The sequence below is a fragment of the Mobula birostris genome, chromosome 2 (genome assembly GCF_030028105.1).
Source record: "Mobula birostris isolate sMobBir1 chromosome 2, sMobBir1.hap1, whole genome shotgun sequence".
In the NCBI taxonomy this organism is placed as follows: domain Eukaryota; kingdom Metazoa; phylum Chordata; class Chondrichthyes; order Myliobatiformes; family Myliobatidae; genus Mobula; species Mobula birostris.
This window is the reverse complement of record NC_092371.1, coordinates 203,317,764-203,345,078: the sequence shown is the minus strand read 5'-3', so window position 1 is coordinate 203,345,078 and position 27,315 is coordinate 203,317,764. Positions and strand designations below refer to the sequence as shown.

General features: G+C 42.4%; 1 protein-coding gene across 6 annotated transcripts in view; it reads right to left on the bottom strand.

Moving 5' to 3' along the window:
- Positions 1-27,315, bottom strand: part of ldah (lipid droplet associated hydrolase) — a 326,412-nt gene that overhangs the window by 199,277 nt on the left and 99,820 nt on the right. The gene's annotated exons all lie outside the window — the stretch shown is intronic.

Below are 27,315 nucleotides of genomic sequence, written 5' to 3'. Positions count from 1 at the left end.
GTACGTTGCAAAATTGAATGGTATTTAAAGGAGAATTTTAGGCATTATACTTCTTTAATCTCAAAAGCCACAGAATTCAAGTGAACAAAAAAATCGATAAAATTGTGCTGTGCATGAATTAGGCACTGCTGTATAAAGCTGTCAGACTTATGTGGCTACCTCTGTTTCAGACAGATATGTGCATTGACTTCACAGAACTGAAATAAACATGCCAGAATCAAAATCAGATTCAATGTCACCAGTATATGTTGCGAAATTTGTTGTTTTGTGACAGCAGTACATTGTAATACATAGTAATTAGAACTATAAATTACAATAAATATATAAAAAATAAATAAGCACTGTAGTGTAAAAAAGAGGGAGGAAATATTGAGGAAGTGTCTATGGGTTTTTCTTCCATTCAGAAATCTGATGGGGGAGGGGAAGAAGCTGCTCCTGAAACATTGGGTGCGAGCCTTCAGGCTCCTGTACTTCCTCCTTGATGGTTGTAACGAGAAGAGGTCATGCTCTGGTTGACAGAGATCCTTGCTGCCTTTTTGAGGCATCACCTCTTGAAAGAGTCCTGGATGCAAGGGAGGCTGATGTCCATGAGTAAGCTGGCTGGGTTTACAACTTCTTGCACTTTTTTTCTGATCCAGTACAGTGGGAGAAGGGGGTCTCCGACCCTCGGTGAGGTAGGGGATTTGCCTATCCCAGCGTGTGAAGTCTGGACCTGGCAGATTGAGCGGAGGAGACCGATTAATGGTCCAGCGGTCAAGAAGGCAGGCCAGCAGGCATTAGTGGAGCACTAAGAGCACGACAAGGCACTTAGAAATCCTGGTCATCCACTGCAAGAGGTGGTGATCTCTTTAAACTCACTCGGCAGTGGGCAAAGGTAAACCACTGCTGTAAACTGCCGAGTACATGATTTCCCAATATTTCAGAGCGGCGTGGAATGAAATTGTCCGCCAACTGGAATTTCCAGATGTGACCTAAGGTGAGCGAGAGAGTACAGTGGGCCCTCTATAGCAGATGGTGATGCGACCAAATACAATGCTCTCCTCAGTACATCTGTAGAAATTTGCGAGTGTCTTTGGTGACATACATATTTTCCTCAAACTCTTAATGAAATATAGCCTCCTTTGTAATTGCTTCAATATGTTGGGCCCAGGATAGATCCTCAGAGACGGTGACACCCAAGAACTTGAAACTGCTCACCCTTTTCACTCGAATCCCTCATTGGGGTCTAGTGTGTGTTCCCTCAACTACTCTTCCTGAAGTCCACAATCAATTTATTGGTCTTACTGCCATTCAGTGTTATCCTTTAATAGCTGGCATTCATATTTATTGAATTTTCTAATTCAATAACTCTGTGTCCACAATGGGTTTGGGCTGCTTTTGAAATAATATAATATTTACAACAGAGAGGATTGCAGTTGGATCATTAACATATTTGGTGGGATTCCCAGTGGGGGCTGCAGCAGTGGGCTCCCTTCTCCCTAACAAGGAGAAGATAGCTCCAGCTAACAAAGTAGTTTAAAACATAGTTCATTTACTTTTAGTGATACATGTTTAAATCAAAATGAAACACATTTGAATCGCACAGAGGATTTCTATCTTAAACATTTCCAAATCACAAACCATTTCTAAAACACAAAGCATCTTTAAAACAGAAACCACAAAGCATTTCTAAGACACAAAGGGCAAATGATTTCCAAAACACAGGTTTTGGATCGGGACTACAGAGCGTCGTGGAAGCTGAATTCTGAAGGAAGGCAGTTTTTTTTAAAACTTCTTCGAGTGCAAGAAGGACGAGACAGCGCAGGCACGTGACGTCAACAGGACCGCGCGGAGAGTTTAAAAAGGAGACCACCCATACAGCGGGCAGCGGAGTGAGTGGTAGCACAGTGTAGGGCTTTGGCTTCAACGGGCTTCGGCGGTAAACGGGAAGGGGCGAGAGCGAGGCACCAGCTCTCTTTTTCTCCCCCCCACCCCCCCCCCACCTGCTTTCGCATATTGGCCCAGACAGACAGGAACAGCATGGCTCTCACAGCTAACGGTATGAGCTAACGGTTTAAAAAGTTCATCTGTTTGGCGAGGTAAGTGGGTGAGTAGACTTATTTTTCCTGTTTCATTCCTGTAGAATTAGATAGCATGCCTGCAGGGTTAGTGCTTTGTTCCGGGTGTCAGATGTGGGAATCCTGGGCGACCTCCAGCCTCCCTGATGGCCACATCTGCGCCAGGTGCACTGAGATGCAGCTCCTCAGAGACCGTGTTAGGGATCTGGAGCTGCAGCTTGATGACCTACTGCTTATCAGGGAAAGTGAAGAGGCGATAGACAGGAGCTACAGGGAGGTAAGTCATCCCTTGGCTACAGGGGTCAGAAAACTGGGTCACTGTCAAAGAGAGGGAAGGGAAATGCCCGGATAGTGGAGAGCACATCTGTGGCTGTCCCCCTCAGCAACAAATATCTTGTTCTGGATGCTGTTGAGGGTGATGACCTGACAGGGGACACCCACGGTGACCGGGTCTCTGGCACTGAGCCTGGCACTGTTGTGCAGGAGAGAAGGAGGGAGAAGAGAAATGCAGTAGTCGTGGGGGATTCCATAGTCAGGGGAACGGACAGGAGATTCTGTGAGCCTGATAGAGATACCCGTATGGTGTGTTGCCTCTCAGGTGCCAGGGTACGGGATGTCTCAGATCAGGTCCTGCATATTCTGAAGGGGGAGGGTGAGCAGCCAGTTGTCTTCGTACATGTTGGTACCAATGACATAGATAGGACAAAGGAGGAGGTCCTGAAGAGAGATTTCCAGGAGTTAGGAAGGAAGCTGAGAAACAGGACCTCCAGGGTAGTAATCTCGGGATTGCTATCTGTGCCACGTGCTAGCGAGGGCAAGAATAGTAGGATCAGGCAGATGAATGCATAGCTGAGAGACTGGTGTAGGGGGCAGGGCTTCAGATTCTTGGATAATTGGGATCTCTTCTAGGGGAAGTATGACCTGTTCAAAAAGGACAGGTTACACGTGAACCCGAAGGGGACCAATATCCTGACGGGAAAGTTTAATAGAACTGTTAGGGAGGGTTTAAACTAATTTGGCAGGGGGATGGGAACCAGAATGACAGAGCAGAGGAAGCGGAAAACAGAAATAAATCTAAGATAGTGAGCAGTAAAGATGTCAGGAAAGACAGGCAGGTGATGGGGCAAATTTGTAGCCATTGGGATGAGTTGCAGTGAAATCAAAGCAAAAAGTATCAAATACTGGTCTTAAGGTGTTATACTTAAATGCACGCAGCATAAGGAATAAAGTGGATGATCTTGTCGTACAGCTACACATTGGCAGGTATGATATTGTGGCTATCACTGAGACCTGGCTAAAGGATGCATGTCTCTGGGAGCTGAACATCCAAGGATACACGGTGTATTGGAAGAATAGGAAGGTAGGCAGAAGGGGAGGCGTGGCTTTATTGGTAAGAAATGATATTAAATCATTAGAAAGAGGTGATACAGGATCGGAAGGTGCAGAATCTTTATGGGCTGAGCTAAGAAATAGCAGGGGTAAAAGGACCCTGATGGCAGTTATTTATAGGCCTCCAAACAGCTGCAGGGATGTGGACTACAAATTACAACTGGAAATAGAAAAGGCTTGTCAGAAGGGCAGTGTTATGATAATTGTGGGGGATTTTAACATGCAAGTGGATTGCAAAAATCAGATCGGCACTAGATCTCAAGAGAGAGAATTTGCAGAATGTCTGCGAGATGTCTTTTTAGAACAGCTTGTTCTTCAGCTCACTAGGGGATCGGCTGTACTGGATTGGTATTGTGTAATGAACCAGCGGTGATTAGAGAGATTGAGGTGAAGGAACCCTTAGGAGGCAGTGATCATAACATGATTGAGTTCACTGTGAAATTTGAAAAAGAGAAGCCGAAATCTGATGTGTCGGTATTTCAGTGGAGTAAAGGAAATTACAGTGGCATGAGAGAGGAACTGGCCAAAGTTGACTGGAAAGGGACACTGGCGGGAAAGACGGCAGAGCAGCAGTGGCTGGAGTTTATGCGAGAAGTGAGGAAGGTGCAAGACAGGTATATTCCAAAAAAGAAGAAATTTTCAAGTGGAAAAAGGATGCAACCTTGGCTGACAAGAGAAGTCAAAGCCAAAATTAAAGCGAAGGAGAGGGCATACAAGGAAGCAAAAATTAGTGGGAAGACAGAGGAATGGGAAGTATTTAAAACCTTACAAAAGGAAACCAAGAAGGTCATTAAGGGGGAAAAGATTAACTATGAAAGGAAGCTAGCAAATAATATCAAAGAGGATGCTAAAAGCTTTTTCAAGTATATAAAGAGTAAAAGACAGGTGAGAGTAGATATAGGACCGATAGAAAATGATGCTGGAGAAATTGTAATGGGAAATAAGGAGATGGCAGAGGAACTGAAAGAGTATTTTGCATCAGTCTTCACTGAGGAAGACATCAGCAGTATACTGGACACTCAAGGGTGGCAGGGAAGAGACGTGTGCGCAGTCACAATTACGACAGAGAAAGTACTCAGGAAGCTGAGTAGTCTAAAGGTAGATAAAACTCCTGGACCAGATGGAATGCACCCGCGTGTTCTGAAGGAAGTAGCTGTGGAGATTGCGGAGGCATTAGCGATGATCTTTCAAAAGTCGATAGATTCTGGTATGGTCCCGGAGGACTGGAAGATTGCAAATGTCACTCTGCTATTTAAGAAGGGGGCTAGGAAGCAAAAAGGAAATTATAGACCATTAGCTTGACATTGGTGGTTGGGAAGTTGTTGGAGTTGATTGTCAAGGATGAGGTTACAGAGTACCTGGAGGCATATGACAAGATAGGCAGAACTCAGCATGGATTCCTTAAAGGAAAATCCTGCCTAACAAACCTATTACAATTTTTTGAGGAAATTACCAGTAGGCTGGACAAGGGAGATGCAGTGGATGTTGTATATTTGGATTTTCAGAAGGCCTTTGACAAGGTGCCACACATGAGGGTACTTAACAAGATAAGAGCCCATGGAATTACAGGAAAGTTACATACGTGGATAGAGTGTTGGCTGATTGGCAGGAAACAGAGAGTGGGAATAAAGGGATCCTATTCTGGTTGGCTGCCGGTTACCAGTGGTGTTCCACAGGGGTCAGTGTTGGGGCCGCTTCTTTTTACATTGTACATCAACGATTTGGATTATGGAGTAGATGGTTTTGTGGCTAAGTTTGCTGACGATACGAAGATAGGTGGAGGGGCCGGTAGTGCTGAGGAAATGGAGAGTCTGCGGAGAGACTTGGATAGATTGGAAGAATGGGCAGAGAAGTGGCAAATGAAGTACAATGTTGGAAAGTGTATGGTTATGCACTTTGGCAGAAAAAAATAAACGGGCAGACTATTATTTAAATGGGGAAAGAATTCAAAGTTCGGAGATGCAACGGGACTTGGGAGTCCTCGTACAGGATTCCCTTAAAGTTAACCTCCAGGTTGAGTCAGTAGTGAAGAAGGCGAATGCAATGTTGGCATTCATTTCTAGAGGAATAGAGTATAGGAGCGGGAATGTGATGTCGAGGCTCTATAAGGTGCTGGTGAGACTTCATTTGGAGGACTGTGGGCAGTTTTGGTCTCCTTATTTAAGAAAGGATGTGCTGACATTAGAGAGGGCACAGAGAAGATTCACCAGAATGATTCTGGGAATGAGAGGGTTAACATATGAGGAACGTTTGTCCGCTCTTGGCCTGTATTCCTTGGAGTTTAGAAGAATGAGGGAAGACCTCATAGAAACATTTCGAACATTGAAAGGCATGGACAGAGTGGATGTGGCAAAATTGTTTCCCATGATGGGGGAGTCTAGTAAGAGAGGGCATGACTTAAGAATTGAAGGGCGTCCATTCAGAACAGAAATGCGAAGAAATTTTTTTAGTCAGAGGGTGGTGAATCTATGGAATTTGTTGCCACGGGCAGCAGTGGAGGCCAAGTCATTGGGTGTATTTAAGGCAGAGATTGATAGGTATCTGAGTAGCCAGGGCATCAGAGGTTATGGTGAAAAGGCAGGGGAGTGGGACTAAATAAGAGTATGGATCAGCTGATGATAAAATGGCGGAGCAGACTCGATGGGCCGAATGGCCAACTTCTGCTCCTTTGTTTTATGGTCTAAAATTCCTATAAACTAAAAAGACATGCCATGATGCATCAGTAACAGAAACGGAAGCAAGAAGAATGGATTTTAGTTCACCTTGTGTTTCTTCTTGATGTTCTTTAATCCATTCCTAATAATTCTGAACTGTTCTCTACACTTCTCCCCCTTTGTTCCACTTGGATGATTCACACACATATATTTCCTCTGATATCCTTTTAGCACAAATGATCTAACAGCATCTTTTGAAGACATAGACCTCAACTAAGGCTGTGAAGCTAACTTCCTTGAGTACATAAACTTTTCCAACTATTGTGTTTAGTTTAGGCATCCGTTAGTCTCGTGAGACCATGGATTTGCGCCTTGGAAGGTTTCAGGGTGCAGGCCTGGGCAAGGTTGTATGGAAGACTGGCAGTTGCTCATGCTGCAAGTCTCTCCTCTCCACACCACCGATGGTGTCCAGGGGAAAGGCATTAGGGGCCATACAGCTTGGCACCAGTGTCGTCGCAGACCAATGTGTGGTTAAGTGCCTTGCTCAAGGACACAACATGCTGCCTCAGCCAAGGCTCGAACTAGCGACCTTCAGATCACTAGATGAACGCCTTAACCACTTGGCCACTTGCCAACTCCAACTATAAACACATCAGTTAAAGATACACTAAATGATATTATCCACCTGTTCTGCAAGCTTCCTTGAACTAAGTAACTTAAGAGTCAGCTTGTCTGTTTAAAACAAGCCAAATTAAATAATCCATTGTTTTATACTAAAACTGTGAATGATAATAAAGTAGGTACAGTGAGCTAGCATCTTACTTCTCATAGACAGAGTGCCTTTTAAATTCAGAGTTTGTTTGTAAAGCTGCTCCACATTGAGTGCTTGCTTTAACTTCAAGATGGTTACTGCTTGGCATTTACATTTTGCGAAGTGAAGACTGTATTCCCTTTACAACCAAAAAGTAAACAAACTGTTAGTTGGAAGTTTGCTTACATCTGATTTTGATCTTACAAGTGGCAGATGCTGTGTTTAGAAAGCTGAGATTAGCAAACAACCAAGGAGTGAATATCCATCACAGCAGCTGTAATTCATAATGGTGCTTTAACTCAGTTTCATGACTTAGTTGATGGGAAAGAGAAGGAGTCGTTTTCCAGTTGCCAGCAGCAATATTGGTTCAGTCTAATGGTTGTGCATTGCCACATTTCTTTTTCTGGATTTTATGCTCAGACAGTCCCTTGGAATTGAAATTTATTCCCTCCTTTTTTTTGTAGGAGTGGCGGGGAGTGGCACCCCACACAGACTTCCAATCTGCGCCTCCTAAGGCATGAAAATGCCTGATGCAGGCCTCTCATGGTCTGAGTCAACATTCCCTCCCCTCCCCTCCCCCTCCCTTTTTTTGTCGGTTTTGAAGTGACTGATACAACCAAAATGGGACATGCCAGTCTTGAGAAGACTGGACAGTGGTGCGCCCTTGTGGCTGTTTATGATGGGTTTCTTAACGCTCCTAAGTAAGGTACTTGATATTCTCAGTGAAATCTCGAAGTTCCTTCTTTATTCTGAGCAAAAATGGGTCAGGTATTTCCATGAATCAATTAAATTGTTAAACCTTCACAAAGAGACTTTTGAGAACATCCTTGAAATATTTCCTCTGCCCACCCAGTAATAATGTGCAGTAATGGGAGTTGAAATATTGTATTCACTGTAGAGTCTGGTACAAAGCATGCAAAATGATATTGTCTGACTCACATAGCTACAGCTTCATTATTGGAATTGACAGCTTCGGAGAGTGTGGTTTGTTGCCCCTACCAGTGGATTTGGAGAATTCTGAAGAGGCACCATTAAAGGTACTTCTCTGGTGCTTTGAGATATCTGTTATGGGTAGCCCATGCTTCAGAAGCATCTGAAGGGCAGTGATCATTGATATTAAATAGACCATAATTCCTGATGAAGGGTCTCAGCCCAAAACGTTGATTGTTTACTCTTTTCCATAGATGCTGCCTGGTCTGCTGAGTTCCTCCAGCATTTTATGTATATTATGTAAGCTCTGTGCTCCGTTTGACATTCTAATCTTCAAACTCTTTCCTGTTCAGTCAGCCATAGTTCTGCTGATATGCTATAGACAATGATGAATTTCATCACCAAAGTCTGCCTTTGCTGAAAGATAGCTTCCAAGGTAAATGGCCCATCTTGTCCTAGTTCTCACTGTGAGCCTTTAGCATGGAGAGGATTATGAGTGGGGTCTTTATGGGGGGAGGGAGAGGTTAGTAGAGAGCCTCGATATTGCAGATGTTTGTGTAAGGTTCATTCTATTTTCTGCTTTAGTGAACAAGTTGATGATGAGTTGGAGAATGGAGCCTCCGGAAAAAGGGCAGTTCAATAACAGAATTGGTTTTATTAATTCTATTGATTGGCTCAACTCCAGCAGGAAGCTTTTAGCTATTTCAATAGGATTTATAGTTTAAAAAGAAATGTTGGTAAGCTGATAAAACTTTACTGAGATTGGGTTGGTGCAGACTGTTAAGAACACAATTTTTATATCATCTGTGGCAGATCCAAGATGGAGTTAAATTTCCGAGGGAAAATAAATTTAAGAATATTACACCACAGTACCTCATGATTTATGAAGTCAATGGCTTCTATAGGTCAAAAAAGGCCATATGACTGAGACTAATCCTTGCATTTCTTCTGAAGTTGTTACATAATTAAAATCACATTGATCTAACTGGATAGAATTCCACAATGGGCTTTTGCTCATTGGAAAGAGATCACTGTGCAGGATCACAGTGACATTCCTTGTGACAGACTACACGAGACCACTTTAGAGTCATTACAATTGGATATGTCTCCTTTCTTGAAGATGATCATAATTATGACACTTCAAAGATTCCTTGGCACGCCCTACTCTTTACAGATATGGAAGTTAAGACTGATTTTATATCTCCACCAATTTTCATAACCTTAGGAGGAACATCAACTGTTCCTGAGCTCTTTCAATGCACCATTTTGTGGATATGCATCACTTCATCACTTCCACCAATTAGTGTACATCCCAAAGGTATCACCGCAGAAAAAAGAGCATTGGGACAAATAACTGGTAAAGTATTGCATCAAAAAAAGAGATTTCATGTATCAAAATAAAGGTTCTGCCACTGTTATAACTGTAATGTCCTGGTTCATATTTTTACTGTTATGCTGTATGTATTTCATTTAGCAGTTCTGCAAGAGCAGTCTGTTCTGTTTTCAGCTTCTTTGGGTTATTGTTGAAGATAAGGGATGAGGAGCAACGTGTGCCATCCAATTCGGGGAGGTTTCTCTGGTGAGGGACACTAAGGTTGGTTTTGGAGTTCTTTTTCTGATTTGGTGGGAGATGAAGAGAGAAGATGCTGGGGAGAACCGGCCGTAGGATATAACCTGGTGGGAGGCCCGTCTGTTTGAGATGGATTGCGAACGATGTTCAGAAGGTAGTGTGGGCTTTCACGTTGACCAAGGGCCCAGCACGTGACTGACAGAGAAGTTCAAGATAAGCTGCAACATGTGCACGTTTGTGTAATCAAAATGGGCCCTTTTCCTTTTGTCATTCTTTACGAACCCTTTAGTTAAGATTCATAAATATAATTCCTTTAATTGTATGCCGTATACTTTCTGTTATTTCGTGGCCCTAATTTGTAACAGGATAGCAAATTACACAGCATCCACACAACCCGGGATTTGGGGTGGGAGAACTGTCCCCGTCTCATGAGTTAGGCGGGACTGGAGAGTGTTTTCCGTAGACTTACGCAGCCAAGGAAACCAGGGGGTTTCATAATGTTGGAGTAGGATGACAGTTTCTGAGATCAGTGTGAATGTAACTGATAGCTAGCAGAAATACAGAACAAGGGTGAAAGGTAAAGAGCGCCAGACTAGATTAACATTGGAGATGGGTACATTTCAGCATTTTGAATTACTGGCAAAAGTCTGCTACGTTATGATATGCATTTGCAAATACAAGAATTAGTTTTTAAAAGTCAATTTAGTTTTAATATAATTTGTTTCCAGAATACATTCAATGCATGACATGAAAGTAATTCATACCCCTGGAATTTGCACCTCATGACCAAGACAATAACAGTAGCATAGCTGAACATGTCTGAACATTTTTATCCTCTGAAATAAGTGCATCAGGTTCCAACTTACTGAATGTTTTGGAAAGGAAAAAAAACATAGGAGCTAAGAAATATAAAATTATAGAAATAGTAAAAGGAAACCTACCAGTTAATGAAATACTCATACGCATCATTCAAAGTATTAAACTTTGTGGATTAATGCCAGAAATAAATATCTGAAAAGAAGAAACTGAATGTTGCTCATTTCATTCTCCTTAATTTTTTCATCAGTAATACTTTTCTACCAGCACTAACCCATGAGTTAATGTTAAAGCTAGTCGTTAAAATAGCACCAGTATGAGATTCAACCTAGTTTCTCTTCTAAGAGTGAAATATTATACCAAGTTCCTTAATCTAGGGTTCAAATTACAAATCATCTCCAAAAGATGAATTCCATGATTGATTTCTTTCATGTGGGACCTGATAAACTGATACCACACTCAGCTCCCATTGCTGCTTCCTGCACTGCTTCAAGGTGAGAGAAGAAAGTGGATGGGGAAAATTTGGTCAGTGTTCAACAATTCCCTTCCTCAACTGTTCTACCTCTATCTCAGTAGATAGGCTGGTGGCCAGCATCATCTACACGAACATAAATTTCTGTCGCCAGTTTAAACAGCAGTCCGCACAACAGCTCAGTTCCTTACTACTTCCTGAAAATTATTCCATTCTCCCAGCTTTGCTGCCTCCCTTGCAACTTTTTAATGACTACACTAGTTCTTCAAACTATTCTTCTTTTTCCCCACAGCCATGGTTTTCGATGCTCTTGTGTGTCTACATTCCATTTCTTGCGTTTCTCCACAACAGCTTCTGACATTTCAAAGTGATGCCACCACTGAACGCATCTTGCCCTCTCTCTTTTGAGAATTCTAAAGGAATCTTCAATGCCTATTCTCAATAAATTATTGCACCTATATCCATTCCAACTTCCTACAGCACAATCCCACATAACTACGGGAGAAGACGCTCTTGTTTTTCCAGACTGGCTCCACCATGTAGGATCCATACTCTTTTTCCTTGTAAGGAGTGATTTTCTGTTTTCAATTTAGACATAATTTGAATTGCTTACAATATATTTATTTGTTCACCAAAGAGAGCAAACAAACTTGGGGGATAAATTTTCATGATGCTTTTGTTCAGTCCACAAAAATGACCCACTTTAAGTCTCCTTTCTTCACTGACATTTCCATTCTCAGACCCGTACACTGATTCAGTGTACACTGAGTGGTCACTTTGTTAGAAGCACCTGTACACTTTCTCGTTAAGCAACTATCTAATCAGCCAATCATGTGGCAGAACTCAATACAAAAAGCACGCAGACATGGTCAAGAGGTTCAGTTGTTGTTCAGACCAAACATCAGAATGGAGAAGAAATATGGCCTAAGTGACTTTGGCCGTGTAGTACACACAAAATGCTGGAGGGACTTAGCAGACCAGGCAGCATCTATGGAAAGGAGTACAGTCAGCATTTTGGGCCGAGATCCTCATCAGGACTGATGAGTATCTGGGCCTGAATCATTGACTGTATCCCTTTCCATAGATGTGCCTGGTCTGCTGAGTTCCTTCAGCATTTTGTGTGTGTTGTTTGGATTTCCAGCAGCTGCAGATTTTCTCCTGTTTGTGATTGGCCATGGAATGATTGTTGTTTCCAGATGAAGCGGTTTGAATATCTCAGAAATTGCTTTTCTCGCACAACGCTCTCTAGATTTTACAGTGAATGGTGTAAAAAAAAAGCAAGAAACATCCAGCAAAAGGCAGTTCTGCAAAAACGCCTTGGTGATGAGAGGTCTGAGAAGCATGGCCAAAATGGTTCAAGCTGAAAGGAAGGTGACAGTAACTTAAATAACCAAGTGTTATAACAGAGGAGAGCAGCAGAGCATTTCTGAATGCACAACACGTTGAACCTTGAAGTAGATGGGCTACAGCAGCAGAAGGCCACGGACACATACTCAGTGGCCATTTTATGAGGTACATTATCATTATTATGTGCCATGTTGTATGATGTGTGAGATGATGGTCTTCCACCTATCTTTAATCTGAGAAGTTCAAATAAGCTCTTCAAAACTTTTGCTTGTTTATTTCTAGATGTAACTCATGAATGTCATGCACCATCGACCGCAACCTTTACTTCCATCGATCTTCCCAATTACTGCAAGAGTTTGAGCTTCTTTTTCCTCAGCACGTCCCAGAAATTCCAGGTGCCACTTATGGGAGGTACCTAATAAAGGGGCCACTGTATTTCAACAGAAGCTTAAACATGTACCTCAAATTCAGACTAGACACAGTCTTCTGGAATTGAAATGCAAACAACAGGAATTCTGCAGATGCTGGAAATTCAAGCAACACACATCAAAGTTGCTGGTGAACGCAGCAGGCAGGCAGCATCTGTAGGAAGAGGTGCAGTCGACATTTCAGGCCGAGACCCTTCGTCAGGACTAACTGAAGGAAGAGTGAGTAAGGGATATGAAAGTTGGAGGGGGAGGGGGAGATCCAAAATGATAGGAGAAGACAGGAGGGGAAGGGATGGAGCCAAGAGCTGGACAGGTGATTGGCAAAAGGGGATACGAGAGGATCATGGGACAGGAGGTCCGGGAAGAAAGACAGGGAGGGGGGGGGACCCAGAGGATTGGCAAGAGGTATATTCAGAGGGACAGAGGGAGAAAAAGGAGAGTGAGAGAAAGAATGTGTGCATAAAAATAAGTAACAGATGGGGTACAAGGGGGAGGTGGGGCCTAGCGGAAGTTAGAGAAGTCGATGTTCATGCCATCAGGTTGGAGGCTACCCAGACGGAATATAAGGGGTTGTTCCTCCAACCTGAGTGTGGCTTCATCTTTACAGTAGAGGAGGCCATGGATAGACATGTCAGAATGGGAATGGGATGTGGAATTAAAATGTGTGGCCACTGGGAGATCCTGCTTTCTCTGGCGGACAGAGCGTAGATGTTCAGCAAAGCGGTCTCCCAGTCTGCGTCGGGTCTCGCCAATATATAAAAGGCCACATCGGGAGCACCGGACGCAGTATATCACCCCAGTCGACTCACAGGTGAAGTGTTGCCTCACCTGGAAGGACTGTTTGGGGCCCTGAATGGTGGTAAGGGAGGAAGTGTAAGGGCATGTGTAGCACTTGTTCCGCTTACACGGATAAGTGCCAGGAGGGAGATCAGTGGGGAGGGATGGGGGGGACGAATGGACAAGGGAGTTGTGTAGGGAGCGATCCCTGCGGAATGCAGGGGGGGGGAGGGAAAGATGTGCTTAGTGGTGGGATCCCGTTGGAGGTGGCGGAAGTTACGGAAAATAATATGTTGGACCCGGAGGCTGGTGGGGTGGTAGGTGAGGCGGAGAATAATATGTATGTCTGCTCTCACTCCATCCTCCCGCCACCCCACTAGGAATAGGGTTCCCCTGGTCCTCACCGACCACCCCACCAGCCTCCGGGTCCAACATATTATTCTCCGTAACTTCCGCCACCTCCAACGGGATCCCACCACTAAGCACATCTTTCCCTCCCCACCTCTCTCTGCATTCCGCAGGGATCACTCCCTACCCAACTCCCTTGTCCATTCCTCATCCCTCCCCACTGATCTCCCTCCTGGCACTTATCTGTGTAAGCGGAACAAGTGCTACACATGCCCTTACACTTCCTCCCTTACCACCATTCAGGGCCCCAAACAGTCCTTCCAGGTGAGGCAACACTTCACCTGTGAGTCGACTGGGGTGATATACTGCGTCCGGTGCTCCCGATGTGGCCTTTTATATATTGGCGAGACCCGATGCAGACTGGGAGACCGCTTTGCTGAACATCTACGCTCTGTCCGCCAGAGAAAGCAGGATCTCCCAGTGGCCACACATTTTAATTCCACATCCCATTCCCATTCTGACATGTCTATCCACGGCCTCCTCTACTGTAAAGATGAAGCCACACTCAGGTTGGAGGAACAACCCCTTATATTCCGTCTGGGTAGCCTCCAACCTGATGGCATGAACATCGACTTCTCTAACTTCCGCTAGGCCCCACCTCCCCCTCGTACCCCATCTGTTACTTATTTTTATGCACACATTCTTTCTCTCACTCTCCTTTTTCTCCCTCTGTCCCTCTGAATATACCTCTTGCCCATCCTCTGGGTCCCCCCGCCCCCTTGTCTTTCTTCCCGGACCTCCTGTCCCATGATCCTCTCGTATCCCCTTTTGCCAATCACTTGTCCAGCTCTTGGCTCCATCCCTCCCCCTCCTGTTTTCTCCTATCATTTTGGATCTCCCCCTCCCCCTCCAACTTTCAAATCCCCTACTCACTCTTCCTTCAGTTAGTCCTGACGAAGGGTCTCGGCCTGAAACGTCGACTGCACCTCTTCCTACAGATGCTGCCTGGCCTGCTGCATTCACCAGCAACTTTGATGTGTGTTGCTTCTGGAATTAATATGGAATTCAAAAATTTCACATAATGAACATTTTCAGGATATATATTTCAGAATTCTAGCATTCTTTCTGAATGCCTTTAATGATTTCAGATAGTCATTCCTCATTTTCACCTCTGCTGGGCTTTGTTCAATATATTTTCAAAACATTACTGCCTAGAAGTAAATACTTGCACACCTTTGACATTTAATCCTGCCTTCCACATGTTACAGATCTTCTCTTTCCTACACTCCTCTCCTTTCTCCCCTATTGAATTTCTTGTTCAACAAATTCCCTATCCTATATTGTCTTTGCTGTATCAACATCAGCTCTTGCAATTTAAGGGTCAAATAAATTAGAAATCTGAAAGTGCATATACAATTCTGGCTAAGGTGGTATTCCTTGAAATGTACATTCCAGGAAAACTGAGTCTGAAGCAAAACTAAGATAAATGGAACTCAGTGTGGAGGTATATTTAACTTTGTAAAACTTAACAAAGGCACTATCAATAAAAATATATTACATTAGCAAAATCACTTAATTAGGAATAATAACACATCAGGATTGAGGAGCAATCATGAGAGATGGTGAATAAATAAAGCTGGGGTATGAGGATACTGCTGAAGATTATTTTTGACACTGTAAATAACTGACTGAATTTCTATGTTAAATACAACATTCTGATACAACTATGTACCATGTTTCACATTACCAACTCAGAGTCAATTTCTTAGCAAATTATTTTTGAAGAAAATTATATTCATTCCAAATAATAGTTCAAACTCACATGTATACAATCATACTTAATACAAACAATGTGTACTTTTTATCCCAAAGCAACTTAAACCAATAGGAAGATCTCCTGTATTTTCAGGTAATTTTTTATTTACATTAATACGTGTAATGCTAATTACCCATTCTGAAAAAATTACCTAGCTCCAAAACAGTTATTATAATAATGCTCACCGGTGTGTAAATTGTTCTTCATAATTATGTTTTGTCATCAGATAAAATGATGTATGAAATGCTGATTTAGAATGGAAATGCTCTATCTCTATTTTTTATAATGCAACTGTAGACTCTGCTGTGAATCATAAGGAAGAAATAAAAGGGCTTATACCTAAATCCTTCTGCAGTACTTCTGAAGGACCACTTAAAGCTCACTTTCTGACAAGCTACATAAATTTGTATAATTTCTAGACAATAACGTTTTGCAGATTTATTAAAAAGCCTTCCATGTCAACAGGGTAGACTAGCAAATGCCAGATTTGCTGAATGTCATGTCTCAGTATGGGAAGAACTCGCATCTTTAGTTATTAATCAACTAATTAATTAAATAGTAACATGGCTTAGTTATTAGGACTCCATACTGAGGGTTAGATTCCACTCAAGAATTGAGCACAGAGTCCAAGCTGGCACTTCTTTGCAAGACAAGCAAAGGTACAAAATTTCAAGTGACACCGTTCAGGTGAGGCATTACACTGAAGCCCTTAATGGTGATCTGATAATACTTTCCAGGGCAGTAAAGAGAGCAGTTTAATGTCCTAACAGATCAAGAAACTTGAAGTTCAGTGCAATATCCATTAATATCCTGATCTCAACATCCACTTCACTCTTTGTCCCCACCAATATTAACACAAAATACTTTGCAGATGCTGGGGTCAAAGCAACACGCAGAACACACTGGAGGAACTCAGCAGGCCGGGCAGCATCCGTGGAAACGAACAGTCAACATTTCGGGCCGAGACCCTTTGTCAGGACTGAAGAGGGAGGGGGCAGGGGCCCTATAAAGAAGGTGAGGGGAGGGTGGGAAGGAGAAGGCTGGTAGGTGCCAGGTGAAAAGCCAGTAAGGGGAAAGACAAAGGAGTGGGGGAGGGGATAGGCAGGAAAGGTGAAGAAGGAATAGGGGAAAGCACAATGGGTAGTAGAGGGAAGTGGAACCATGAGGGAGGTGATAGGCAGCTGGAGGAGGGGGCAGAGTGAAACCAGGATGAGGGAAGGAAGGGGAGGGAATTACCAGAAGTTGGAAAATTCAATGTTCATGCAAAGGGGCTGGAGACTACCCAGATGATATATGAGGTGTTGCTCCTCCAACCTGAGTTTAGCCTCATCATGGCAGTAGAGGAGGCCATGTATGGACATATCTGAATGGGAATGGGAAGCAGAGTTGAAGTGGGTGGCAACCGGGAGATCCTGTCTGTTGTGGCGGACGGAGTGGAGGTTCTCAACGAAGAGGTCCCCCAATCTGCGTCGGGTCTCACCGATGTAGATGAGGCCACACCGGGAACACCGGATGCATTAGATGACCCCAACAGACTCACAAGTGAGGTGTTGCCTCACCTGGAAGGACTGTTTGGGGCCCTGAATGGTGGAGAGAGGAGGTGTAGGGACAGGTATACCACTTACACTTGCAGGGATATGGGAGATCCGTGGGGAGGGACGTGTGGACCAGGGAGTCACAGAGGGAACGATCCCTGCGGAAAGCAGAGACGGGTAGAAAGGGAAAGATGTGCTTAGTGGTGGGGTCCTGTTGAAGGTGCCGGAGGATAATGTGCTGGATCCGGAGGCTGGTGGGGTGGTAGGTGAGGACAAGGGGAACTCTGTCCCTGTTGTGGTGATGGGAGGATGGGGTGAGGGCCGAAGTGCGGGAAATGGCATCATTGATAACGGTAGAAGGAAAACCATGATCCTTAAAGAAAGAGGACATTTGAAGATGTCCTGGAACAGAAAGCCTCATCCTGGGAGCAGATGCGGCGGAGACGGAGGAACTGCAAATAGGGAATAGCATTTTTGCATGTGGCAGGGTGGGAAGAGGTATAGTCGAGGTAGTTATGAGAGTCAGTGGGCTTATAGAAGCTGCCAGTGGACAGTCTATCTCCAAAGATGGAAACCGAGAGATTGAGAAAAGGGAGAGAAGTGTACGAGATGGACCAAGTGAATTTAAGGGCTGGGTGGAAGTTAGAAGCAAAGTTGATGAAATTGACGAGCTCAGCATGGGTGCAGGAAGCAGCACCAATGTAGTCATCAATGTACCGAAGGAAAAGTTGGGGAGCAGTAGCAGTATAGGTTTGGAGCATAGTCTGTTCCACATAACCAACGAAGTGGCAGGCATAGCTGGGGCCCATACAAGTGCCCATAGCTACACCCTTGGTTTGAAGAAAGTGGGAAGAGCCAAAAGAGAAGTTATTAAGTGTAAGTACCAGTTCCGCCAACTGGAGGATGGTGGTGGTGGTAGGGAACTAGTGAGGTCTATTGTCCAGAAAGTAGCGTTGAGGCCAAACCCAGGTTGGAGGAGCAACACCTGATATACCGTCTGGTTAGTCTCTAGCCCCTTGGCATGAACATTGAATTCTCCAACTTCCAGTAATTCCCTCCCTTTCCTTCCTCCAACCCGGTTTCACTCTGCCCCCTCCTCCAGCTGCCTATCACCTCCCTTATGGTTCTGCCTCCTTCTACTACCCATTGTGCTTTTCCCTATTCCTTCTTCACCTTTCCTGCCTATCCCCTCCCTGCTTCCCCTCCCCCACTCCCTTATCTTTCCCCTTACTGGTTTTTCACCTGGAACCTACCAGCCTTCTCCTACCCCCGCCCCACCTTCTTTATACGGCCCTTGCTCCTTCCCTCTTCAGTCCTGACGAAGGGTCTTGGCCTGAAACGTTGACTGTTCATTTGCACGGATGCTGCCTGACCTGCTGAGTTCCTCCAGCATGTTGTGCGTGTTGTCCCCACCAATGTTGCTCTCTCAGATTTACTTCGTCACACATTCCTCACATCTACTTACATTGCATCACTTTTAAGGACATTCTCTGGAATACTTCAGGTGCTTGTCACCACCCAAGGAAAAAATCCAATTCTCCCAACCACACTGGGGTTCTGAAGTGCCAAAGTCAAATGGCCTTTGCAAATAAACCCAAATGCATTGGTTCTACCCGCACAGTGTCCCTGGTGCTTCCTAGCCTATTGCTTTATGCTCACCTCTGATCTGAAAGGTACTGTTGTTTCAGGAACTATTGCTGGTCAGCTGAGCAAAACCTGCCAGAAAATCAGTTGCACAAGCAGGTATAAAACATATTGACAGTACTGACTCTTTACTGCCTCATTTCCATAAGATAATTACTACCATGATGATTGAAAGATGCGTTTTAGCTTTCAAATAAAACTACATGCAATCTTTACATGCAATCTGCATGTAAACCCTACAATATTTTATTCTCACAGGTAGACAGGGTGGTGAATAAGGCTACACACACAAGACTCTGGAGGAACTCAGCAGGTCAGGCAGCATCTATGGAAAAGACTAAACAGTTGATGTTTCAGGCTGAGACCCTTCATCAGGACTGAGAAAGAAGGGGGAAGATGCCAGAATAAGGCTTTTGGCATGCTACCTTTCAAAATGTTCTTTATTGCCTTTCCAGCATATTTACTGGAGCATGGTTTCAGTGCAGTCGCCTAATGAAACAGATTGGAAATTACTGAATGTGGGGTTCTGAGAGTCCTGAATGACAATCAGCCTGATGTTGAAAAGCTGACATCACTTCACCAAGCACATCCATCTCAATAAAAGGTGTAAAAGCAACAAAGTAGTGAATCAACACACACAAAAAATGCTGGTGAACGCAGCAGGCCAGGCAGCATCTATAGGAAGAGGTACAGTCGACGTTTCCGGCCGAGCCACTTCGTCAGGACTAACTGAAAGAAGAGATAGTAAGAGATTTGAAGGTGGGAGGGGGAGATCCAAAATGATAGGAGAAGACAGGAGGGGGAGGGATGAAGCCAAGAGCTGGACAGGTGATTGGCAAAAGGGATACAAGGCTGGAGAAGGGAGAAGATCATGGGACAGGAGGCCTAGGGAGAAAGAAAGGGGGGAGGGGGAAGCCCAAAGGATGGGCAAGGAGTTATAGAGAGAGGGACAGAGGGAGAAAAAAAGGGAGGGAAAAAAGGGGGAAATAAATAAATAAATAAATACAGAGGGGATGGGGTACGAAGGGGAGGTGGGGCATTAACCGAAGTTAGAGAAGTCAATGTTTATGCCATCAGGTTGGAGGCTACCCAGACGGAATATAAAGAGTTGTTCCTCCAACCTGAGTGTGGCTTCATCTTGACAGTAGAGGAAGCCGTGGATTGACATGTCAGAATGGGAATGGGACGTGGAATTAAAATGTGTGGCCACTGGGAGATCCTGCTTTCTCCGACGGACAGAGAGTAGGTGTTTAGCGAAGCAGTCTCCCAGCCTGCGTTGGGTCTCGCCAATATATAGAAGGCCGCATTGGGAGCACTGGACGCAGTATATCACCCCAGCTGACTCACAGGTGAAGCGTCGCCTCACCTGGAAGGACTGTCTGGGGCCCTGAATGGCGGTGAGGGAGGAAGTGTAAGGGCATGTGTAGCAATTGTTCCACTTACAAGGATAAGTGCCAGGAGGGAGATCGGTGGGAAGGGATGGGGGGTACGAATGGACAAGGGAGTCACATAGGGAGTGATGCCTGTGGAAAGCAGAAAGGGTGGGGAGGGAAAGATGTGCTTAGTGGTGGGATCCCATTGGAGGTGGCGGAAGTTACGGAGAATTATATGTTGGACCCAGAGGCTGGTGGGGTGGTAGGTGAGGCCAAGGTGAATCCTATTCCTCGTGGGGTGGCAGGAGGATGGGGTGAGAGCAGATGTGTGTGAAATGGGAGAGATGTGATGGAGAGCAGAGTTGATAGGGAGGAAGGGAAGCTCCCTTCTCTACAAAAGGAGGACATCGCCTTCGTCTTGGAATGAAAAGCCTCATCCTGAGAGCAGATGCGGCAGAGATGGAGGAATTGCGAGAAGGGGATGGCATTTTTGCAAGAGACAGGGTGGGAAGAGGAATAGTCCAAGTAGCCGTGAGAGTCCATAGGCTTATAGTAGACACCAGTAGATTAGTAGTGAATGGTTGGATGGTTGGATTACTAGTATGGCCTAAATGGTCTTGGTTAGCAACATCCAATTAGGCCAAAGGAGCTGATCCGACGCTGTATAACTCTGTGACTCAAAGTGTTGTATTACTTTGATGTGATTTCAAATTTTCTGGAAAAGGAGTTGTACTTATTGGGATAATCTCTCAATTGACTTCCTTAATTTTGAATTTAAATTACAGAGATACCACAGAATACTTTGATAATAGCTCAGACCGCCCTTTCACTCTTTGAGCTGCCATCCAGCTGGATATATTCACTTCAATTTCATCACATGATCTCATAACTTCAACAACTGTCTCTTCCTGTGACAGTTGGTTAATAAACAAAATTCATTGCTTGATGACATGTTAATGCATGACATTAACAATTTTAAGAAATTAAATGGAATACTAACAAGTTTTTTGAATTTTCTTTCAGTTGCTCACTGCAGCATTAAGCATTTTTATTTTTAACAGCTGCATACTCTGGAGCAGTCATGAAGGTCTAAAATTCCACAAAAAGGACTGACACCAGCAATCATCCTACCCACCTTTTGAAATTATTCGATGTTGTAAAAGAATGAAGCTGATAGCTGAGAAAATAAGGTGCTTTGTACAAATCTTAAAAGTGAACCAGAGTATCACTGCGAGTTTTAATTAAAATTTATTGGAGGCCGGCCCTAAACTGTAAGTTGTTAGCTGGATTTCTGTGCAATCCACTAGTCCTAAACCCAGTAGCAACTTGGCTGATGAATGTACTTGCAAACAAATGGTTGAAAATTTATCGTTGTATAAACAGGAACAAATTCTCTTTCCAAAAGTAAACATGATCTTATCTTAGTGGAAGTCAATGTTTGCATTTTACCATAAACGTATCTGCCAATGTCAACCAGATAAATTATCGTCTACTTTCTAAGTAGTGCATGTTACAATTTACCATCGCAGTCAGAAACACTATCCTACAACACTTAAAAATATACAATACATAAAATTATTCACACAATACCTTTATGCATGACAGCCAAGTTTCAAATTACAACATTGTTACAATTTTAAAATTTTAAACTTTTTAAAAAGATGGTCAAGAATCTGAGGTGAAACGTTAGGGCCATAAAGAACACAACAATGTCAAGGCTAAAAAGCGAAGCAGTGCACACACTAAATTAGACTTTAATGCATCATGTACCTTAACTTTACTAGTGTCTTTGCAACAGATCTACAGTAATCCAGTAAACTAATGTACATTGGTCTTTGCTGTAGGAGATTAATGATCCCATGACAATACTTAAAGAGCAAGGAAAATACTGTCCACAACTTATCCCTGAACCTATATCACTAAAATAGATTGTCTAATCACCTTATTGAAGATGTATGGAAGTAAGGTTTAATAGATAACCTGAGCAAACATGGGAAGAGAAAGAGGGAACAACGAAGGCAAGTAAGTAAAAAAAGAGATATTTGGAAATGCTGTGATTTTTGTGGGAAGGAACTTGAGATTAGTGTCTGAGGATAACAACACGGCCTTATATAATGAACTACAGGAAGAAGGATGTGCAAATTGGAACTGGAATTAGGAAAATGGAAAGTGTTTGCTGGATGAAGACAACTAGGACTCAAGATGTTTCAAAGTGCTACTGAGTCTTAAAGAATAAGCAAGACACTCACAATAACTGGTAGAAGTGCTGTATAAAGACCTTGGGGAAAGACGATGAAGGAGAGATGGCAACAGCAGAAAAGATTGAGGAGTATGTGAAATTACTGAAAATTGGTGCAATAAAAATTGATATCATTGATAACTTCGTCTCAAAGCTTTGAATGGGATGGAAACAAAATGAAAGAGATTTTGAAAATGTCCGAAGACCCTAGAGAAGAAATGAAAGCTGGAAGTGGAATTAAAATGGGAATACAGGAATTAAATTATGTTTGTCAGGAAAGGGGTGGTGACAGCGGTTATTAAATGTAGCGAGGCAAGAAAAATACTAGCTCAGAAAATGGAGTGATTGATGATGTTAGAGAGTATTGGACCAAACAGTAGTTACTGAGTGGTGAGGAGTTTAGTCAAGAGGGGATTATGTGATTAGGTAATGGATTTAGAAGAATGAGCCTAGGTGAGAATTACTGAGCTGTTCAGGCTACACACTTGAAAGCATATTGTTAATCCATTAAAGTTCTCATCATGACATAAGACTAAAGGAGAATCCATCACAAAAAGAAAACGATTTTTAGAATAATAGTAGTATTTGGAAGTGCTCTAAATGTTAACCTTGGTGTCCACAAATGCAACACAATAGCATTCATTAGAACTTTGATAGCCAATTCCAAACACTAGTAAATTGAAAAAATTAAAGACTGTCTCTGGCTCTGGAATTCTACTGGCAAGTTCCATTGGAATTATATTATAAGAGTGGAGGTTTTATGAATTATGATTTGGAGGAAATTCACATCTGCTTTATTTAATTTGGTTTCTGCTAAAACACTATTAATGTGGGATCTTTCTCAATTTGTTGTACATTTATAATCACAACACGTATAAATTATACAACCTTGAGATTTGCTTGCTTTCTTTAATTGGGTTTTTTCGGGTTTCTTACTTTGTGGCTACCTGCAAGCAAGCAAATCTCAAGGATGTATAATTTATACATTCTTTGATAATAAATATACTTGAATCTTGAATTTGTTGTGCTATTTCTAATACACATTGGCTAGGATGTTTTGCATATTTTATATCATTCAAAACATCACCTAACATATTTCTTTGGTTACTTTGAGTTATGCACGAGGCTGAACTACTGCAAAACTACTGGTGTTATTTAGTTTTCTGGAGTTTGACAGAAAATTTCTTTGTCAACTAAAAATGAATTTACTTCTCAAGGTAGATGCTGTACTTAACCAACATGAGCTTAGTGTCAGTGTTATTCAAACCTTACTAGTCCACTCATTTCACACATCTACTACTTTCACAACAACCTCAGAAGAAAACAAAGCTGGAATGAGTCTCCCATTTCTCCTGGGTGTCAATATCTCTGACGATCATTCCTGAACCTACGAAGAAGTATTGACAGCAGATATATTTCATTAGGAGTTTAAGGAAATGTAGTATGTAACCAAAGACACTCGCAAATTTCTACAGATGTACCATGCAGAGCATTCTAACTGGTTGCATTACCGTCTGATATGGGGAGGGGTGCTGTGGCACAGGATCGAAATAAGCTGCAGACAGCTGTCAATTTAGTCAAGTCCATCATGGGTACTAGCCTCTGTAGCATCCAGAACATCTTCAAGGAACAATGCCTCAAAAAGGCTGCATCCTTCATTAAGAACCCTCTTCACTCAGGGCACGCCCTCTTGTCATTACTACCATCAGGAAGGAGGTCCAGGAGATTGAAGGCACACACTCAATGATTCAGGAACAGCTTCTTGCTCTCTGCCATCCGATTTCTGAATGGACATTGAACCCATGAACACTACACACTACTCTTTACTTCTATTTTTGCACTACTTATTTAACTATTATATTTATTCTATTTTTTTCTATTATTATGTATTACATTGTAAGCTGCTGCAAAGACCACAAATTTCACAACATATGCCGGTGATATTAAGACTGATTAGATTCCGATGTTTCTTCTCTAGAGGCTCTGAAAAAGAGGCACAATGGCAAAACACATAATATCATACAACAGTTGAGCTTCTGAGAATTATGCACTGTATCACATGCTGATTCTAAATATACAGAATCAGAATCAGGTTTATTATCACTGGCATGTGTCATGAAATTTGTTAACTTAGCAACAGAAGTACAATGATAATATAGAAAGGAAAAATAAATAACCAACTAAATCAATTACAATAATTATATAATAGTTTAAAATAGTGCACAAACAGAAATATTATATTTTAAAAAAAGAAAAAAAGTAGTGAGGTGGTGTTCATGGGTTCAAACTCTTCTTAGGAATTAGGTGGCAAATGGGAAGAAGCTGTTTCTGAATCACTGAGTGTGTGCCTTTCAGGCTTCTGTAGCTCCTTCCTGACGGTAACAATGAGAAGAGGGTATGTCCTGGGTGATGAGAGTCCTTAATAATGGATGTCACCTTTCTGAGGCACTGCTCCTTGAAGATGTCTTGGATACTATGGAGGCTTATACCCAAGATGGAGCTGACTAATTTTACAACTTCCTGTAGCTTCTTTGAGCTAGTGCTCAAGTTTCACTCGTGATTTGTGTTGTCAGCATCATCTGAAGATTAGTTGCAATTTTATAATTCATTGCAGCACATACTTTTATTCTAAAGTCTCAAAGTCAACTTTATTGTCATATTTACACACGTAAATCCTTTGATGCAATGATATATTTACTTGCAGCAGCATCATAGGCATATAACATCATCTAAGCAGCATTCACAAGGAAAACATGAGTGAAACATAAATTAATCACAGTTATAATGCTAAAATTCATTTTAGTGCAATGTGATCAAAGTGATCATAGTAATGCTAAACTGTAGTGATTAGGGTTTTGCCAGTTGGTTCAAGAATCAAATGGTTGAAGGGAAGTAACTATTCTTCAACCTGGTTGTGTGGGGACTTCAGGCTTCTATACATCCTGGCTCATGGTAGCTGCAAAAAGCTGGCATGGCCTGGATGTGGGTATCTTTGATGATAGATTTTGCCTTCTTGAAGCAACACCTCCTGTAACTACTACCAATGGTGGGGATTGATGCAGCTGTGATGTACTGGGCAGAGTCTATTACTCTCTGCAGTGTCTGAGATTCCTGTGCATTTGAATTGTTGGACCAGGCCATGATATAAGGAACAACTAAGCAAATCTATGAGAGACCTGGGTTAAAACTATTTTCATAAGTACGAGAAGGAATGGCAAAAGAACTTCTGTTTGGTTTTAATTTTAATCATTAGAGTCATTGTAGGCCACCAACTGGGCAAACATTTTAGCTTAGAACTGTTAAATAGTTTTAAAGTAGTCTTTGTAGAAAATTACTTGATTTTATCCAACCATCTGCATTTCATTATGGAGCAGCTGTATAAGATCAACTCAGTAATTTATTTTTGGCCCAATGGCCACTGCTTTTCAATGCATGAATGAAGAAGTGTGGTTCAATTCAGATAGTCTGTGCATTACTGGCTGTGATTTTACTTTGTTCCATATCAATTCAGTGCTATACTACACCAAAAATGAATTTAATCAAAAACAATACCTTGCCTCCAACTTTAAAAAAGAATCTCACTTCTGTTTTTTTTTGAAAGTTGAGTACAATATGTATCCAAAATCATTATTATGTATGTTTCATTTAATATTTAAGAAGATGCATTACAAAATAGGAAGTAATTTTGCTGAAATAGCAGAGAATTGTGGACAAAATAAACCTGAGAAAATGTCAATGAATTCTCTAAATTACCGATTGGTATAGAGAAAGCACAAAGACCTGGTTGGAGTAGCCGGTTATAAAAAAAAGTGAAATGTAACCCAGGTCAATCAGACACCAGGGAGACCCACACTGCATGATTAGGGCAGAGCTTAATATCAAGTGACTGCCAAGGTAAAGCCAAATTCTTGCTACTCTTGGACCAAAGACCATATTAACCGCACGTCCAGGGATTGAAACGTGCCTGACAAACACATAAAAATATGGCCGTGTAATATTTGAAACCTGGCATTATTTTAATTAAAAGATCATTAATCCTCACATTGCTGGGTAAAACCAAATGGGACTGTGTTGTAAAAGTATTCAAGAGGAGTATTTAAAGAGGCATTTCACTTGAAAGTAATAAGATCATAAATAACTGTTTGTTATTGCAATTTTTGTATTTCTAAAGGAGAGTGGAGCTGGGAAGTGTTATTTTCTTCCTGACATTGTTTTTACTTACATTTTCTAAGTATGAACTTAGTTTCAATAGTGACTGTCCTTTTCATTACTTTCACGTGGTTCAGGTTCAAAGTACAAAGTAAATTTTATTATCAGAGTACATATGTGTCACCACATACAACCCTGATATTCATTTTCCTGCGGGCGTACTCAGCAATCTATAGATTAGTAACTATAACAGGACAATGAAAGATCAATCAGAGCGCAGAAGACAACAAACCGTGCAAATGCAAATATAAATAAATAGCAATAAATAACGAGACCATGAACTAACACGATGAAGAGTCATTGAAAGTGAGATTATCGGTTGTGGGAACATCTCAATCAATGGACAAGTGAGTGTAGTTATCTCTTTTTGTTTAAGAGCCTGATGGTTGATGGGTTTATTTTATTTTATCCCTTTATTTCCATTCTCTGCTTTCTGCCGATCAGCCAATGCTCCACTCATGCTAGTAACTTCCCTGAAATTTCATGGGCTCTTATCTTGTTAAGCAGCCTCACGTATGGCACCTTGTCAAAGGTCTTCTGAAAATCCAAGTACACCACGTCTACTGCACCTCCTTTGTCTACCCTGCTTGTAATTTCTTCAAAGAATTACAGTAGGTCTGTCAGGCAGGATTTTCCTTTCAGGAAACCATGCTGACTTTGGCCTATCTTGTCATGTGCCTCCAGGTACTCTGTAATCTCATCCCTAACAATCGATTCCAACAACTTCCCAACCACTGACGTCAGGCTAACAGGTCTATAGTTTCCTTTCTGCTGCCTCCCACCCTTCTTAAATAGTGGAGTAACATTAGCAATTTTCCAGTCGTCCGGTACAATGCCAGAATCTATCGATTCTTGAAAGATCATCGTTAATGCTTCCGCAATCTCTCCAGCTAATTCCTT